Source organism: Dermacentor silvarum, unplaced genomic scaffold (assembly GCF_013339745.2).
Source record: "Dermacentor silvarum isolate Dsil-2018 unplaced genomic scaffold, BIME_Dsil_1.4 Seq902, whole genome shotgun sequence".
In the NCBI taxonomy this organism is placed as follows: Eukaryota; Metazoa; Arthropoda; class Arachnida; order Ixodida; family Ixodidae; genus Dermacentor; species Dermacentor silvarum.
In genome coordinates, this window is record NW_023606948.1 from 57080 (window position 1) to 74833 (window position 17754).

Here is a 17754-nt window from a genome sequence, read left to right on the forward strand (position 1 = left end):
AAGCCCCATGAACCGCCGGTAAGCAACCATGTTTTGAACGTATGGGCTTCTATGGAAGCTTCGCTACCAGGTATATCTACCTTGTCTGCTCTTTTCACTTGGCAGCAAGGGCGGCAGCGGGCTTCACGTGTGCTCACGGACTCTGCGCATGTTTTGCGCAGGTTGGGAATCAGTTAATTTCTTGATTTTCATTGTTCTTGCGGCTGCTGTCATTGGTGCCATTTGTATCAGTTTGTGTCTTTGGCATAGCTAATTGTTTTAAGGATGTCAAAGGAGATCAGGTCACTTTTTGATGAGTTGAAGCGTGAACTTAGGGCGGAGTTGAACGATTTCAAGGACACAATCGAGCGAGACTTTCGCAAGGAAATAAGGGGTATTAAAGCTTTTTGGCTAGAGAAAACAAGGAGTATGAAGAAATTAGGAATGAAAACCAAGCCCTGAGAGCCTCAAATGATGAATTTAAGGCACAGTGCTCTGATCTCGCACGGCAGGTAAATGACCATGGGAACAGAATACTTCGGGCTGAGCAGTATTTCCGGAGGACAAATGTCGAAATCAAAGGCATTCCGTACAAGTCCTCCGAAGACCTAGTTGAAATGGGCATAAAAATTGCAAAAATAAGTGGGCGTTCCGTTTGTTGCGACTGATATCGGACGAGCACAGAGTTCCAACGGCACGCAATCCAAGCAAAAAAAAAAAAAAAAACGTGGTTGTGCAGTACGAGCAGAGACAAAGGCGGGATAGCTTTTTGATGAATGCGCGCGCAGTAAGCCTGAAGTGTTCTGATCTCGGCATTGACTCTCAGTCACCGGTGTTCGTAAATGAACATCTGTGCCCAGAGTTGAAACGACTTCTTGGTCAAGCTACGGCGCGCAAGCGCGAGACCGGTTGGAAGTTTGTCTGGGTGCGCGATGGAAAAATCTTTGCGCGGCAGACTGATAACGCACCAAAGATCAAAATTGAAAACAGTGATGAGGTAAACAAAATGATCAGTCCTTTCTGAAATCGGTGCAACGAAAGAGGCGGTTCGTGTTGTAGGCAGAAATATTACGGCACTGCTGGAAAAGAAAACATCGGTGGTTTATTTCATGCTTATTTTCTGTTGCCATGTAGGTCAAGTACCACGCATGCTCGTGGAATTTCGTGTCTGTTGGTTCATGAAATCTTTGCTTTATCATGTAAAAACGTTTCGGCGTATAAGTTATTTTTTGGGAACAATTCATTTCACTTACTTCTATTGTCTTAGAATGCACCAGGACTCGAGGTTTTGTAGCTTGTTTTGGTTACAATTTTTCATTTGTGCAGCCTATCGTGTTCGTGGTTGTAAAATTTGTTGGATAGGGATAGTTGCCGCAGCTTTTGTCGTTGAACTGTTGTTCGAACGCAAAATTTCTATCGGAATAAACTCGGATTTTACAATGCACAGAGAGAGAGAGAGCAAGCGAGAGAGGAAAGGCAGGGAGGTTAACCAGAAGTCAGTTTCCGGTTTGCTACCCTACACTGGGGTGGGGGATAAAGGGGTTGGAGAGAGTGCAAAGAGAGAGAGAGAGAGAGCGAAAAAAAACAGAAAAAAAACACAGGCATTGGTAACAAAGGAGGCGTTCCAGTCACAGACGTTCACACAGGCCAGTGGACTTCAGGAACCGCAGGAGCGCTTGCACGGCCTTCTGATGCGATGTTGAGTCGCGTCGATGTTGCAGAATTGTTTCTTCCGATAACGGCTGGTCATCCAACTGGTTCAGCACGACGGAGAGCGATTGTCTCTGCACACTGTATTGTGGGCACTGACAAAGAACATGACGAATCGTTTCCGCGTCTCCACAATTGTCACATGCTGCACTGTCGGCCATCCCTATGCGGAACGCGTAGGCATTGGTGAACGCGACGCCCAATCATAGCCTACACAGAAGGGTCGCATCTCTTCGGGCAAGTCTTGTTGGAAGTCTAAGGCTTAAAGTTGGATCCAAGGTGTATAATCGGGCGTGCATAAAATGTGGTTTATTCCAGTCTGATGAAGTGCATTGGCGTGCAAGCAGGCGGAGCATCCTTGCAGCATCTGTCCTAGACAGCGGGATCGATAGGCGGTTGTCTTGTTCATGATCTGAATGAGCAGCTTGATCGGCACGTTCATTGCCATTAATTCCACAGTGACTTGGCAGCCACTGAAAGATTATTTCGTGTCCTTTTTCAGTCAGGTGGTGTATGGCCTCTGTGATTTCGAAAACCAGTTGTTCCTGTGGACCGCGCCGTAAGGCTGACAGTAAACTCTGCAGTGCCGTCTTCGAGTCGCAGAAAACGGACCATTTGTGTGCTGGTTCATCATTAATAAAATGCAGTGCGACTCGAAGCACTGCCAGTTCTGCTGCCGTCGACGTTGTCAAGTGAGATGTTTTCATCTTGATAGTGGTCTCTTTTTCTGGAATAACGACAGCGGCGGTAGAGCTGTTCTGCAAGACGGAACCGTCGGTGTATATGTGGGTGTAATTCCGGTACTTTTCATATAATAGGAGTAAGGTAAGCTGTTTAAGAGCCGGCGATGACATATCTGCTTTTTTCCGGACGCCAGGTACTGTCAGGATGATCGTTGGCTGAATGAGGCACCAAGGAGGAGTGGAAGGTCTCGCGGCAGGTGTGAAGCAAGATGGTATAGCCTCACGATGTGCGGATACCATTCGGCAGAAGGAGGCGTGTGGTCTCTCCGCAGGTAGAGAGGCTAGATGGTGGCAAGGAGTCCGTACAAGGTGCCTTACGTGCATTCGTATTGCTTCAACTGCGATGTGGGTCTTTATGAGGTGGTCTCTGGCGATTGCAATAGTTGCCGCCGTTGACGCACTTCGAGGAAGACCTAGACAAATCCGGAGCGCCTGGGCCTGCACACTTTGTATAGTACTTAGGCTTGTTGTACTTGCGTTAGTCAATGCTGGCAAGCTGTACCGCAAGAAGCCGAGAAAAAGTACTCTATATAATCGAAGCATAGTGCTTGTCGACATTCCCCAGGTCTTTCCAGCGAAGAATTTCAAAAGGTGACAGACGCCTGTCAACCGTTTTTTTCATGTACAATACATGGGGGCTCCATGAAACGTCTCTGTCAATTATGACACCCAGGAATATATATGACCGTACAAATGGTATCATCTGACCATTGATTAGCACACTGTAATGCGTCATAGGCTTACGCGTAAATGCCACAAGTGCACATTTGTCAGATGAAATCTCCAGGCCTTGATTTCGGAGATAGTGTGCAGTCTGAGTGGCAGCTTTTTAGAGCCTGGCACGCAGCTGTAGGCGTGTAACTCCGGACGCCCAAACGCATATGTCATCCGCGTACATTGATAATTTAACTGTGTTTGGAAGGTGATGAAGGAGACCAATCAGCGTAAGGTCAAACAACGTAGGGCTGAGTACGCCACCTTGGGGGACGCCACAGTAGGTGTAATGCAAAGAAGTGCGGCCGTCCTCGGTGCTCACAAAGAAAGATCGCATAGCGAGATAGCTATGAATCCATCGGAACATCGACCACCGAGGCCTATCTCTTCGAGAGCGGCGAGGATAGATTCATTTGTAACGTTGTCGTACGCACCTTTGACGTCGAGGAACAAAGAAGCGCACAGACGTTTACACCCTTTTTGGTGCTGAACAGAGGTAACCAGGTCGACGACATTATCAATCGACGAGCGGCCGCGTCGGAATCCTGCCATGGCATCTGGGTAGACGTTGTAGTATTCCAAGTACCACTCCAAGCGTCCGAGGATCATCCGCTCCATCACTTTTCCCACGAAGCTCGCCAATGCAATCGGACGATACGAAGAATGCTCCAACGGAGACTTTCCAGCCTTCAGTAGCGGAACTATGCGACTAGTCTTCCAGCTTGTGGGAAGTGTGCCAGCTCGCCAGGATTCATTATAGATTTCAAGAAGAACACTCCTCGCCCGCTCACCCAGATGACACAGAGCTCTGTAAGAAATTCCGTCAGGTCCGGGTGACGACGTGTGTCTGCACAAAGCTAGCACCGCCTTGAGTTCATGGATTGAAAATGGAAGATCCATGCGGGGGTCACGTGGTGGCGGCAAGCTGCTGAAACGTGAGAAGTTGTTGGAAGCTGTGTGCTGCCCGGATAATCTGGCACAGAAGTCTTCTGCGACATCAATATCTGGTCGTTGTTGGAAGAGGGCCAGAGCCTTGAATGGAGACTGTTGTACGGGTGGCGTCCTGAGCCCTCGCACCGTCCTCCATAAGTGCGATAGGGGCTTGCGAGGGTCCAACGATTCACAGAAAGCAGTCCAGCGTTGTGACTCTAGCTTATCTAACCGGCGCTGGATCTTCTTTTGTAGCCGTCTAGCGGTCCGTAGATCGTCCATTGACTTCGTGCGTCGGTATCTACGTTCGGCACGTCGCCGTATAGCTCGAAGTCGCTCTAATTCTACGTCAAATTCAGTGAATTTCGAAGAGCGCATTAGAGTACGTGTACTGTCTTGCACTGTGGTTTTGATTATTTCTTCCAAATTATGTAATAAATTACCTTGACATTGGTCTTCAATAACAGCCTGGAATTTGGGCCAGTCCACTCTTCGGATGGTATCACTTGATTTCGACGACGACAGTCCTCTGATATTGACATATGTGGGAATATGGTCACTCCCGTGCGTTTCAATGTCCGTAAACCATCTTGTACGCCTGACTAGACTTCGTGATACGAATGCCAAGTCAAGACAGCTGCTGTATGTGCAGCCGCGTAAAAAAGTAGGACTGCCGTCATTTAAAACCCAGAGCTCGCTGTCGGAGGCGAATGATACCAAGGCTCTGCCTTTCGCGTTGATTTTCGTACTTTCCCAGATTGTATGATGTGCGTTGAAGTCCCCGATGATAATCCATGGATCAGGCGTTGCTGACAGGATATCTCGTAATCTTTTGGAGTCAAATCTACTTGATGGTGATAGGTACGCACCAACAACAGTGACGGTAAGTCTTTTCTTCTTTACTGTGAAGCATACGTATTGGTTATCGTCATGAGATGGCACAGGTTGAAGAATGTAAGTGAGGTCACGGCGAATAAACACCATAACCTTGCTTTTTTCACCACTAGTTGATGACATAAATGATTCATAACCGGATAGCCTGATTGAGTTCGATAAATTCGGCTCACAGATGATGATGATGGGAAACCTGTTTGCGTACACGAACCGTCGGAAATCGGTGATGCGCGATCGTAGTCCCCGGGCATTCCACTGGAAGATTGCTGCTTTTCGGACCTCCTCTCGAAAAGACAGCTGCTGGTGAGCCATGATTTACTCAAGGGCTGCCAGCACCGGACTTAGTGTGTCCAGTACTTGCAGTGCACTTTTGGCTGACGTTGTGTGCATGTTGCTCAGCAACACGCGAATGGCATTCATTAAGGATCGCAGTAGCGATACCACTTGCTGATCTGTATGTCGCACCTCATACGATGGAGCAGCTTGCTGTACTGGATGAGGCACTTGCTGCTGCTTATCAATAGGTCGTGTACTTGGAAGCGGTGGCCATTCATCTGTAGAGAGACGTCTCGTACTTTTCTGTCGTCCTGTGTCAGCGTTTGCTGCGCTGGGAACTGCAGGTGACTTTGTTACTGGAAGAGGTAACGCATTTTTCGAAGCTGGCGCAGTCCTACGTGAGGACCGTCGGCGGCAGCGGCGTCTACGTCGCACTGTTTCAGCGGCCTCCTTGTTGGTGGAACTGTCCCGAACCATTTGTTTGAGCACGAAACATTCCTTCCTAATCTTGGGGCAGTCTTTGGATGAAGCACTGTGAGCGCCTTGACAGTTAGGGCACTTCAAAACAGTCGCATTACAGTTTTGTTCTGAGTGTGGCTCAACGCATCGGGGTCATGTGGCTTAATTCGTGCAAACGCCCTTCACATGGCCGATCCTCTGGCAGTTATAACATTGCAGCGGTTTTGAAACAAATGGTCGAACCGGGTGGCGGAAGTGGCCAACCTTCACGTAGGAAGGAAGGCAATCACCCTTGAACGTTAATTTCACACAACGTGTCTTGCCAAGACGGCCAACGTGCACAATAACGTTGCTATCACTTGCTGGTTTTATGAGCACTGGAAGGTCTGTGTCAGGGATCTCAATGTCAATGTCATAAATGACTCCTGCAATGATGGTACCATCCGCTGGGACAATGGATCGAACCCTTATGTTGCCCAGCTGCGTTATACGCTGCAGAGGGCTCAGCGCACTCGTGGTCATCACGTCGACGGCTAAGATGTTTTTCCGCGTGTTTATCCTCACATCCTTGATCTCGTTTGGTACAGTGTTATCAAGAAACAAAGACAGTGCTTCCCTGTTGAGGACGCGCAGATTGTCTGTCGAGTGCTCTGGCACAAACAGGACGGTATGAGGCCATCGTTGAGGTGCAGTTTTTACGGTGAACGAACTTGACACCGAAGATTCATTGACGATCCTTCGCTTGGCTTTACGGTGCAAGACAGGTTCAAAGCCGCCTTGCGATCACTCGTCAGCAGATGCGGAGTACAGTTCAGTGTCCTCGCTGTCGCTGCATGTATTTCCGCGCTTCCTCGAAGCGATTCCCGTTGATGAACCGGAACCGGACGGGGCCTCGGGAGGTTGCACAGACATCACCGCGAGATGTGGGGCGGCAGGCCCCACAAAACCAGTGAAAAGTCCAGAAAAGCAGAGAGACGGGCAGGTTGTGTTCCACAAAAGAAGCACTTACAATGCACAATTTCCTGTTGACCTTTCAGCATCGAAATGAGCGCTTGTAGCATTAGTCCGTCAGTGTTAAGGTATGAAAAGGTCGAGAAATGTGATTCACCTCTAACTTTTATTTATCTTAATATGCAGTGAGCACGTGGCAAACAGGATGAATTCTCTATGTTTCTTAGTGAGTTCGGCTTCTCTTTTTCTGTTATTATGTTGACAGAAACGTGGTTTTCGGCTAATGATGACATGCATCTAGAAGGTTATAATGGAGTTTTCTTAACCGATCGCTTAGAAGAGGTGGAGGCGTATGTATGTTTATTAGACAAGGGATTAAGTATGAACGGCTTGTTAAAAACTCGGCACCGGGCCCAGACTCGATCACAAATTCAATGATTCGAAACATGGATTCGGTAGCCCTAGGGAAAATAACAAAGGTTTTTAATAGCGAATACTGGGCCAAGGGAGACTTGCCCCAAGAGTGGAAATTGCCTAAAATAATCATGATCCCCAAACCAAAAAAGAATCCCTCCATCGATACGCTCCGGCCGGTATTGCTGACGTCCTGCCTGGGTAAGCTGTATGAAAGGGTGATCCATAGCAGATTGCAGCGATACCTGGAAGAGCGGAGCTGGTTCCCGGAATCCATGATAGGATTTTGCAGGGGTTTATCTTGCCAGGACGCGTTCCTCCTACTTAGAGGCGAAATTATAACTAATATACCGTACGGCGACGAGAGATTAGTCTTAGCACTAGACCTCAAAGGTGCCTTCGACAACGTCTCTCACGCCGCAATATTGGAGGAACTCGAACTCGCGGGTTGTGGTGAGCGCACATACAATTACTTAAGAGCGTTTCTTTCCAACCGCGAGGCAAGCATCAGTATTGGCCAAATCACATCGGATTTATTTAAAATGCCTAACAAAGGAACACCTCAAGGAGCGATAATATCTCCTCTGCTCTTCAACATGGCGACGTGTCGTCTCGCGCGCGATCTGAATAGGATACCCGACCTAGGTTACACGCTCTACGTGGACGACATCACGCTGTGGACGAGTAGAGGTTTACTAGGGGATAAGGAATATACGCTCCAAAGCGCAGTATTAGCGGTAGGGAAATTTTCCAGATGGAGCTGCCTGAAGTGCGCGCCCGAAAAATCTGAGGTCATCCGGATACACGCAAAAGGCTATAAACCCAGAGGATCCATTAACATCGTAGTTGAGGGTCAATCAGTCTGAGAGGTACCCAGGATGCGAGTCCTGGGTTTGTGGCTGCAGAGCGACGGGAGAGCAGTACAGACGCTCAAATCCCTAAAATCCACAACCCACAACATAGGTCAAATGATACGTCGCCTGACGTATCGAAAAGTGGGAATGCGAGAAGACGATACCCTAAGGCTCGTACAGGCCTTAGTGGTTAGTCGAATAACGTATGGCTTACCGTACCAAATCCTGAACAGGGAGGAGGAAAGGCAGGCCAACACAATAATCTGAACCGCTTTCAAAGCTGCTCTGGGCCTGCCTAAATGTACTTCCACGGAGCGAATGTTAGCTTTGGGAGTGCACAATACTTTCGACGAACTGAGGCAGGCCACTGTATCGTGTCCGCACGTGTGCGCGCTTCTGCATGCGCACAAGTTGTTGTTGATGGAAGCCAAACCAACACCCATGTCTTTATCAACGAACACCCCCCCCCCTTTTCCTTCTCCCTGCAGTAGTATATTAACCGCATTCAATAAACAACGTTGTTCACTCTTCTACTGCTGTCCCGGCGTTTCACTCGGCACTTAGATGCCGATACATGGTGTAAGAAGTGGGATTCGGCTACCCTTCGGCATAGCATCCGCCAGTGAGGTATTCCAGAAAGCGCTGAACGAAATATTTGATGATCTCCCAGGCGTCCGCGTGTATGTTGACGATGTGCTTGTATGGGGAACAAGAGAAGAGCATGACCAGCGCCTGCGAGACACACTGAAAGCAGCTGAGTTGGCGGGACTAACATTCAACCCTGCGAAGTGCATGTTCGCCGTACAAGAGATTAAGTTTCTAGGCGACATAATCAGCAGTAAAGGCATCAAGCCAGATTCGTCACTACTTGCCAGCGTATACGACTTACCGACACCACAAAACAAGCAAGCTGTGCAGAGGATGCTCGGTGTTATTAACTATTTTTCCAAGTATGTCCCCAGCCTGACGCAGCGAACAGCGCTTTTGCGCTCGCTTTTGAAACACGATGTGCAATTTGAATGGACGCCCGCACACGAAAATGAATGGCGTGACGTATGCAAGTCATTGAGCGCAGCCCCTTTGTTGGCAATCTTTGACCCAAACAGGGCCACGAAGGTTACATCGGATGCATCGCAAGACGGCGTAGGTTCAGCTTTATTGCAGCTACATGATGATTGGAGGCCAGTAGCCAATGCTTCGAAAGCCCTGACAGCGTCCGAGCAGCGGTACTCTCAAATAGAAAAAGAAGCGCTCGCATTAGTGTTCGGCTGCGAAAGATTTCACCATTTCGTTTATGGCCGTTCAGTGACACTCGAAAGCGATCATCGTCCTCTTATCGACATAGCAAAAAAGGCGATATCAGAAATTCCCCCACGTGTGCAGCGATTCTTCCTTAGGCTGTTACGTTACGATTACGTACTCACTTTTGTTCCTGGTAAACAGTTGAACCTGGCGGACATGCTGTCACGATCCCCTGGTCCTGGAGACGGCACTCCAGTGGACACTACAGACGTGGACCTTCATGCTGTCAGCATGGTATCATCACTCGTTTCTGAGAGGACGTCTGGACGCCTGGCACGTGAGACGGCGTCTGATCCATATCTAAAAGTAGTGTTGCAAAAGGTTACGCAAGGAGAAACTGTGGAAGGGCCATTAGCTTCTATGAAGTCAGAGTTGTCAGTGGTCAACGGCATACTTCTCAAGGGAATGAAGGTGGTAATTCCCGCAAAAATGCGAGCAGAAATGCTAAAAAGAATTCATGAAGGGCATCTTGGCATAGGAAAATGTAAGGCAAGAGCGAGACAGTTGGTCTACTGGCCTAACATCAACTCTGATATTGAATATCTTGTACAAAAGTGCGCTGTCTGTCAGCGACATGCCTACAGTCAACCAGCCGAGCCACTCATGTTGAGGAATACACCTACACAAATGTGGTACCGCGGTGGAGCTGATATTTTTGAGTATGGCGGGAAGCACTACCTGTGTGTTTATGACGCCACTTCTAATTTTCCAGATGTGGACGAGCTTCGTGACCTGTCGACAACTTCCGTCGTCGATGCATTCCGTGCCATGTTTGCGAGATATGGCCTCCCGTTGCAGTTATGCACCGACAACGGGCCACAGTTTGCCAGTCATGAGTTTGCCCAGTTTACCGCACGGTACGACTTCGAGCATGTGACTTCAAGTCCGCGATATCCGTGCTCAAAAGGATTAGCGGAGAAAGGTGTACAGGTTGTGAAAAGGGTCCTTAAAAAGACTACGGAAGCCAACGAAGATTTCTGGCTAGGTCTGTTAAATTATAGAGCAAGCCCTTTGGAAGACGGACGATCTCCAGGCGAGTTACTGCAGGGAAGACGTTTACGCACCCTGCTCCCAGGCTTCACGCATCATCCGGCCATTCAGGTGAAGAAACACAACCAGACCATTCGAAACCATCGACCACTGCCGCCCCTCGAACGTGACGATGTCGTGCGTGTGAGAGGAAAAGCATGGTCACCGAAAGCCACCGTAATTGCGCAAGCAGGTCCACGGTCCTTCTTCGTTCGAACGGAGAACAAGAAGACAATACGGCGAAATAGACGCCATCTTCTCGCAACAAAGGAAAACCCTAGTCCAGAGGTCTCATTCAGCGACACTGACGACGAACCAGACGACGAGCAAGTTTCCTCGACGGCGTCATCAGAAGCCGGTCGCACAGATGGAGCAACAGAACAAAGCCCACCACCCGTGGCACTTAGGAGGTTCCAGCGACAGCCAAGACCACCCCAGCGGCTAGCGTATGATGCTAACTTTAAACAAATAGGCACGCGGTGAACCACCTTCTATCAACATTCTTTGAGGAAGGAAGATGTATCGTGTCCGCACGTGTGCGCGCTTCTGCATGCGCACAAGTTGTTGTTGATGGAAGCCAAACCAACACCCATGTCTTTATCAACGAACACACCCCCTTTTCCCTCTCCCTGCAGTAGTATATTAACCGCATTCAATAAACAACGTCGTTCACTCTTCTACTGCTGTCCCGGCGTTTCACTCGGCACTTAGATGCCGATACAGCCACTATGATGCGGCAGAGGGAACGCCTCAGCTTCACAAAAACTGGTAGCGCAATATTGGCTAGACTCAATATCCCAGCATACCCCATGTATCTCACCGAACAGGCCGTGCCTCTCCATCCTTCGGTTTGATCCAAAATTACAGTAGCCCCAATTCCAAAGAATATTCATCCCGAGTACAACAAAGAATGGCGCAAAGCACGCGCAAGACACATTCAATCAACGTACTCTAATAACCATAGGTACAACACGTACTACACGAACGCAGCTGTGTATGCAGAGGCGACCGGGCAGAGCTATCAAAGCAGGTACGCACTGGCAGTGGTGAACGTGATCTGCCAGCAGCAAATAACCGCATCGGCCACGGCGGGATCCCCCACCTCGGCCGAAATATTAGCAGTGGCGATCGCACTCGCTCATGCGGAGCGTTCGCAAAGGGACTCGGTCGTTGTCACGGACTCGCAGGAGACGTGTCGCATGTTTCATAAGGGGCACGTGACTGCGGCTAGCCTCGCGATAATCCCCAAATCCTTCAACCACCGTCATCGCCTACTCTGGTGCCCGGGCCACGCGGGGGTACAGGGGAACGAAAAGGCTAACGCGTTAGCTCGAGGGTTTACTAACCGAACGACGGCGTCCTCTTCTAAACCCAATCACTCGCACTATCGCTCACAAAATCCTACCAATTTAAATGCCAAAGACATGCTTGCTCATCAGCGCGGAGTGCGCAGAAAATACCCGCCGCCTCACCCACAACTTAGCGGGGAAGAGGCCGCCGATTGGCGTAAAATACAGACTGGGGTATTCCCCCATTTAAAATTGCTAAACGCCATGTATCCCACTCGTTATAGGGCCAACTGTCCTTGGTGCGGTGGCATACCTACCCTAATTCATGTAACTTGGGAGTGCGCTAAGCACCCTCATAGACCAAATACCAGTGACACAATGGAGCAGTGGGAGGCACAGCTCGCCCGCTCCGACCTGGCAAGACAAAAGTCTTTAATTAGCCAGGTCAGGCAGGCGGCAGAGGCCAGTGGGGCCCTGGACTGAGAGGCTCCGACCACCCCTCCTTAATTTATTTTCCATTACAATAAAGTTTCTATTATTATTGATCACCAATCTTTATGCACGTCAGATGTCGAGATAATATGTTTGAAATGCGGAAAGTTTCTTTTCGCTGTGGTGTAGCGTCCACCTGACGGAAATTTAAATGGGGTTTTCCAGCCGCTAGACGCGATATTCTCTGATGTTAATTGTCACCGACCCCGTGAACGAGGCGCAGACGCCGGACCAAATTCCAAAGCCCACTTATCAGCTTCCGAAAATAATCCCACGAAAGCAAGGACAATTAAGTGTGGGCCCTCTGGTGCGCCAGCGAACGCCGGTTGTTGTCCAAAGACCAAGTGAGAGCCCGGAGTTGTAGAAACACAACAAAATATATTCTTCACACAAGGCAGTTACACCCACACTTGCACACTTAGGCACAGCACAATACAAATCAGATGGGTATTAACAGACGCAAGAAACTAACTCACGACAAGCACTAAGAGTCCAACACGTAAAGTACAAAATGAAAAGGAACACTAAGTGTCCAATCGTATTCACCCGCGTTGGTCTTCGAGTCAGACGATCTCGGCGTAGCTCGGGGGCAAATCTCGAAGAAGGAACTTGTTCCGGAAATGCAGACGCTCGATGAACTCATTGACTAGCTTACCGGGGAATCCCCTTCTTCCGCTGACGCTCGGTCTTCATGTTACATCACTTCACCGGTGCGGACTGAACTCATGAACTCCCCTAAACGATTCTCGCACGGCGGTTATATAGCTTCCACAGGCGTTCTCGAACTTTCCTATCGGAGTCGTGATCTCGTAGCATGGCCAAACCTTGGGAATCTGCTCGTCTTTTCTCGCACCTTCGGCCGCCGCCGCCGGAGAGTAGTCAAGGGGGGGGGGGGGTGATGACTCGTGCTGTTGGCGCACGCTCACGCTGTAGTTATCTCGTTCGACTCGCTTGGTGAGGTGTCTCGGCACGCGCGTGTGCTCTCTCTCTCTCTCCGGTTAACGTCGCTTCTTCGAGGCTCTTCTAGACGTCCAGGCACCGTTGTTCGCGTTGTTGTTTGAGGCGTATGCGCTCTTCCCCTCTGTTGAAGTTGGCGCGGAGCCGGCGTGTTCTTTTGCTGGCTTGCGTGACAAGCGACGCTTGCTTGCAATACGCGCTCTTTTGTGACATTAATATACATCAGTACAATTTAGTTCTAAGTGGTGACCTATGTTTTCTAATACATTACAACAGGCGGAATTTTCTATGCTTCTTGATTCGTACTTGTTGTCAAATGTGGTACTGGAACCAACTAGCATTTCAGCAACTTTTTCGCCACGTTATTGGACCTTTTTATTACAAATTTACTATGTGAAAGCCTCTTTTCTGGCACAATCGACATTGCAATTAGTGATCGTTTGCCGATATATCTAGTTATTGATAAGTGTCATATTGAATCAAAGCCAACCAATAAATTTCTGTGCCAGAACATAACTGAAAACTCTCTCTCGCATTTTCGAGACGAAATCTCCAGAACTAGTTGGGAAGCAGTGCTCTCGTTTTCATCAGCAAACGCTGCATATGACAATTTTATGGAGATAATTTCCCGTATGTGTAAGCGATGTTTTTCCTACAAAGAAATAAACAGGTGAAAATAAAGAAATAAAGTTGTTAAAATGATTAATTAGAAAAAAATAGCATGCATAAACTATTCTTGAAAAATCGTGATCCAGACACATTGGATTCGTTTAGGAAGTATACTAATAATTTAACCAAGCTAATGAAAAAAGCAAAACGCATTTATTATTCTTGCATGTTTGAGTGCGTTGCAGGGTTTAAGGAGATGTGGAGCGAGTTAAATTTAATTACCGCATTACACAAAGCTAATTTTGGTGTAGAAGAAATAACTGAAGGTGATCGAACATACAGGGACAAAGCATTGGCTGATATATTTAATAATCACCTTACATCATTGGTAGAAAGCGTCAGTGACACCACTGCACTACAACACATGTCCGCAAAAGTAGCTTCGTCGGTTAATCTTTCCCCAACGGATGAATATGAGGTTATGTGTGTTTTCAGAAAGCTACAGAAAGGTCAATCGGAACATATTGACGGTTTAAAGATGGCTCCAATTTGTTTTGTTACAGATATATTCGTCGTCCCTTTAACATACATTTATAACCTCATTTTAGGCACAGGTATTTTCCCACAATGTATGAAGCATGCAAAAGTTACAGTCCTGTTCAAGGGAGGAGACAAAAATGATTAGGAAAACAATAGGCCCATATCCGTTCTACCATTGTTTTCAAAACCCATGGAAAAAGTAATATTTATAAGATTATCGAACTTCTTTACAAAATACTCGGTAATTTCGCCGGCTCAGTACGGTTTTAGGTCAGGGCTGTCGACAGAGGTAGCATTCCTACGGCAAAAAGAAATTATATTAGGCAATATAGAGGACAGGATACTTACACTAGGTATATTTGTTGACTTCTCTAAAGCCTTTGACCGGATAAATCACGATACCCTTTTACAAAAGTTAACCTATTACAGCACTCGAGGCACTGCACTGAAAATTTAATTACCAGTTATTTCAGCAATAGGCTACATTGTGTAAGCATGAAAACAGAACAATCATCTTTGCAAAATGTTGCTCAAGGTGTATCTCAAGGTAGTATATTGGGGCCGCTACTTTTTATTACTTATGTCAACGACATTCTTAACATAAACCAGACAATCCAATATGACATATATGCGGATGACACTTGCTTGTTTTTCATAGGTGTGGACGTAAATGACCTTATTTCAGCAGCAAACGAGACACTAGGCGACTTGTATGCATGGTCGACCGTAAACTCCCTACAAATAAACTGCTTAAAACCAAAGCCATTCTGTTTTGATCGAAGGGAACAACGTACACAGATACTTCAAAACTATAGCTAAATGATTCTGCAATTGATTTTTCTTCGACAGCTAAAGCATTGGGGATAGTTTTTCACGAGCATATGTTATGGGATTCCCATTGTGAAATGGTTGTGGCGACACACTGCGCACAAACCGGCGCAGCCTCCGCCTCGCCACTTGCTAGCCCGGGGTGACACGGCTGCATGCTGCGCCACGCCTCCGATAAGGGACAGCGCCACCGCAGCGTCACCGGAGGCTTACGTCACCGACGGTGGATATAAACCCAAGCTGCCAAGCTCGAAACCTTCTTCCTTCGCTAACCATTCGAGCGTAGTGGCGGTATGCTCGCCCCGCCGCTGCTACTACGCTAATAAACAGTCGTTATGTTTCATGTTGGGATGCGTCCTTCCATCGACGCGGCATCCCACATCTGGTGACCCGGAAACCGAACAAACCGCACCGCCATGGCTGAATCAGAAGTCCTCACCGCTCTTCGCCAGCAAGTGCAACAACTTCAACAGGATCTGCAGACCCAGCAACAGCAGCATTCTCGCAACGCGTCCACAACCGAGGCCGTGCCTGCCGGCTCCGCTGAGGACGTCACAGCTCCTACAGAAGGCATCCCGCACGCTGCCTCATACGACACCTGGCGCGTCGCCATCAAGCTTCCGCCGTTTCCGGTGGACTCGCCCGAGGTCTGGTTCGCCCAGGTCGAGGCCCAGTTCTCCCTGGCGCGCATCACGCAGGACCAGACCCGCTACGATTACGTCGTCGCCCACCTGGACGCACGTTATGCCAACGAGGTCCGGGATATCCTTGCCAACCCACCAACGGCCAACCTCTATGAACGCCTGAAGACTGCACTTATCCGCCGCCTGTAGCTGTCGGAAGAACAGAAGATACGACGCCCAAATTAAGGGTCTCGTGAGCAAAATAGATCAATTGGTCGCAAAGGCAGACCAAGGGACGGCAAACGACCAGGCAGAAAAAAACGCTGCGGCGGAGGCCCCGCGGAAAATGCCTCGTAGAAGGTCACCCCCTCCGACTTCTAGCAAAACACAGGCACCGCAGAGGCAGGAAGCCATGGAGTCTGAAGAGGCTCAGACTTGCCAAACGGCTCAGACTAGCGAAACGGCTACGCATTCAACCGTTGAAGAACAGAAACAACTCACGTATGGCGAAACGATCATTCAAGCGGCAATGAAACGCATGAAAGATCGACTTAACACGCTCGAGACTAAACACGAAAAGTATGGGGCACGAGTGGCGGCCATCGAGATCAGAATGAAACCCACATTGTTAAGGAAGGAACGAATGAGTAGGATCAAGAAGGCCATCTCAATGAGGAAGGAACGCCTGGAGACAGCCGCCAACGAGGGCATTGACGCAAAGTAGAAATAGAAGGACTAATAAAATGGGCCGCAAAGAGCTCACGACCATTTTTCAATGGGACTGCCGAGGAATAAGATACAAAGACATGGAATTGGCACTCCACATGAATCAGGTTGAAACTAGGCCGGCCATTCTTGTTTTACAAGAGACAAGGGGAGTCCCAAAAATTCCGGGATACGTTACATACACCGACCCAACCAAAATGGGTACGGCGATCCTAGTGGAGAATCACATAGCAGCTACAAAACACCTTACTGCACAAGCAGGGTGCGAGCACACGCTGGTGGAAATACACGCAAAGGAAATTGGAAGTAAAAATAATATTTTCGTTATGGAGCGTATACTGCAGACCATCGCAAAGACACTATGAATTCGATCGAGTTGCGATGGACGCGAAGAAATTGGCCGGGAACAGGCCACTCCTGATTTTGGGCGATTTCAACGCGCCGCACACCTTATGGGGTTACAAATTTCAATCCAAGAGGCGAAAGGCTTTGGTCAAGACTATGGCAGACTTGGACCTTTTTCTACTCAACGAACCCGGCGTAGCCACAAGAGACAACAGCGTCTCAAGAGATACAACACCAGACCTGTCCTGGCTCAGCGGAATGCTGGATATCTCGTGGAAGCGTGAGGACGTGGACTTGGGCTCTGACCACACCATAATCACACTCACCATACGGGGCCCAGACTTCCGGGCTAAGCTGGGAGCATCTCGCATAACGGACTGGGATAAGATGCGTTCATACACACATCAAGACGGCGAAGACGCGGACTTAGGGATCCCGCATGATACCTCGTACAAGACATGGGCCAAGAAACAAAAGAAGATCCTCGACAAATTCACCCAAGAAATTGCAACTACAACGAAGGTACCTTTCGTCGACAGCAGGCTCGCTCACACGTGGGCGGCCAGGCACTCGCTCACGAAGCGCTGGAAGAGGCAAAGGCACAACAGGAAGCTTGCGCGTCGGATAGCCGAGCTTAACAACGAAATTTCGGAATACGTGGCCAAGCTCAGCAAAGAGACCTGGCTGCAGGTATGCGACGGCCTTCAGGGACGGCTATGCGTGGGCAAGACATGGAAACTGCTGAGGCACCTCATAGACACCGCAGGCAGCAAGACAGCAAGCAACCGGTTGCTGACGAAGGTCCTAAACACATACGACGGAGACAGCGACCGGCTTATGAAGGCCCTAGAAGACCAATATTTTCAAACGGAGCGAGGGCAACACCCGATCCCGCGAGAATACACAGGACCCAGCAATGAAGACCTGCACAGGCCGTTCACGATCCCCGAGATGTGGACAGCAATTGACGAGAGCAACAAGAAAAGAGCTCCGGGGAGAGACGCCATCACCTATAGGTTGCTCGCCAACATGAGCGGTAGGACGGCACAATCTCTGCTCGAACATATAAATAAAGCTTGGGAAACCTCTC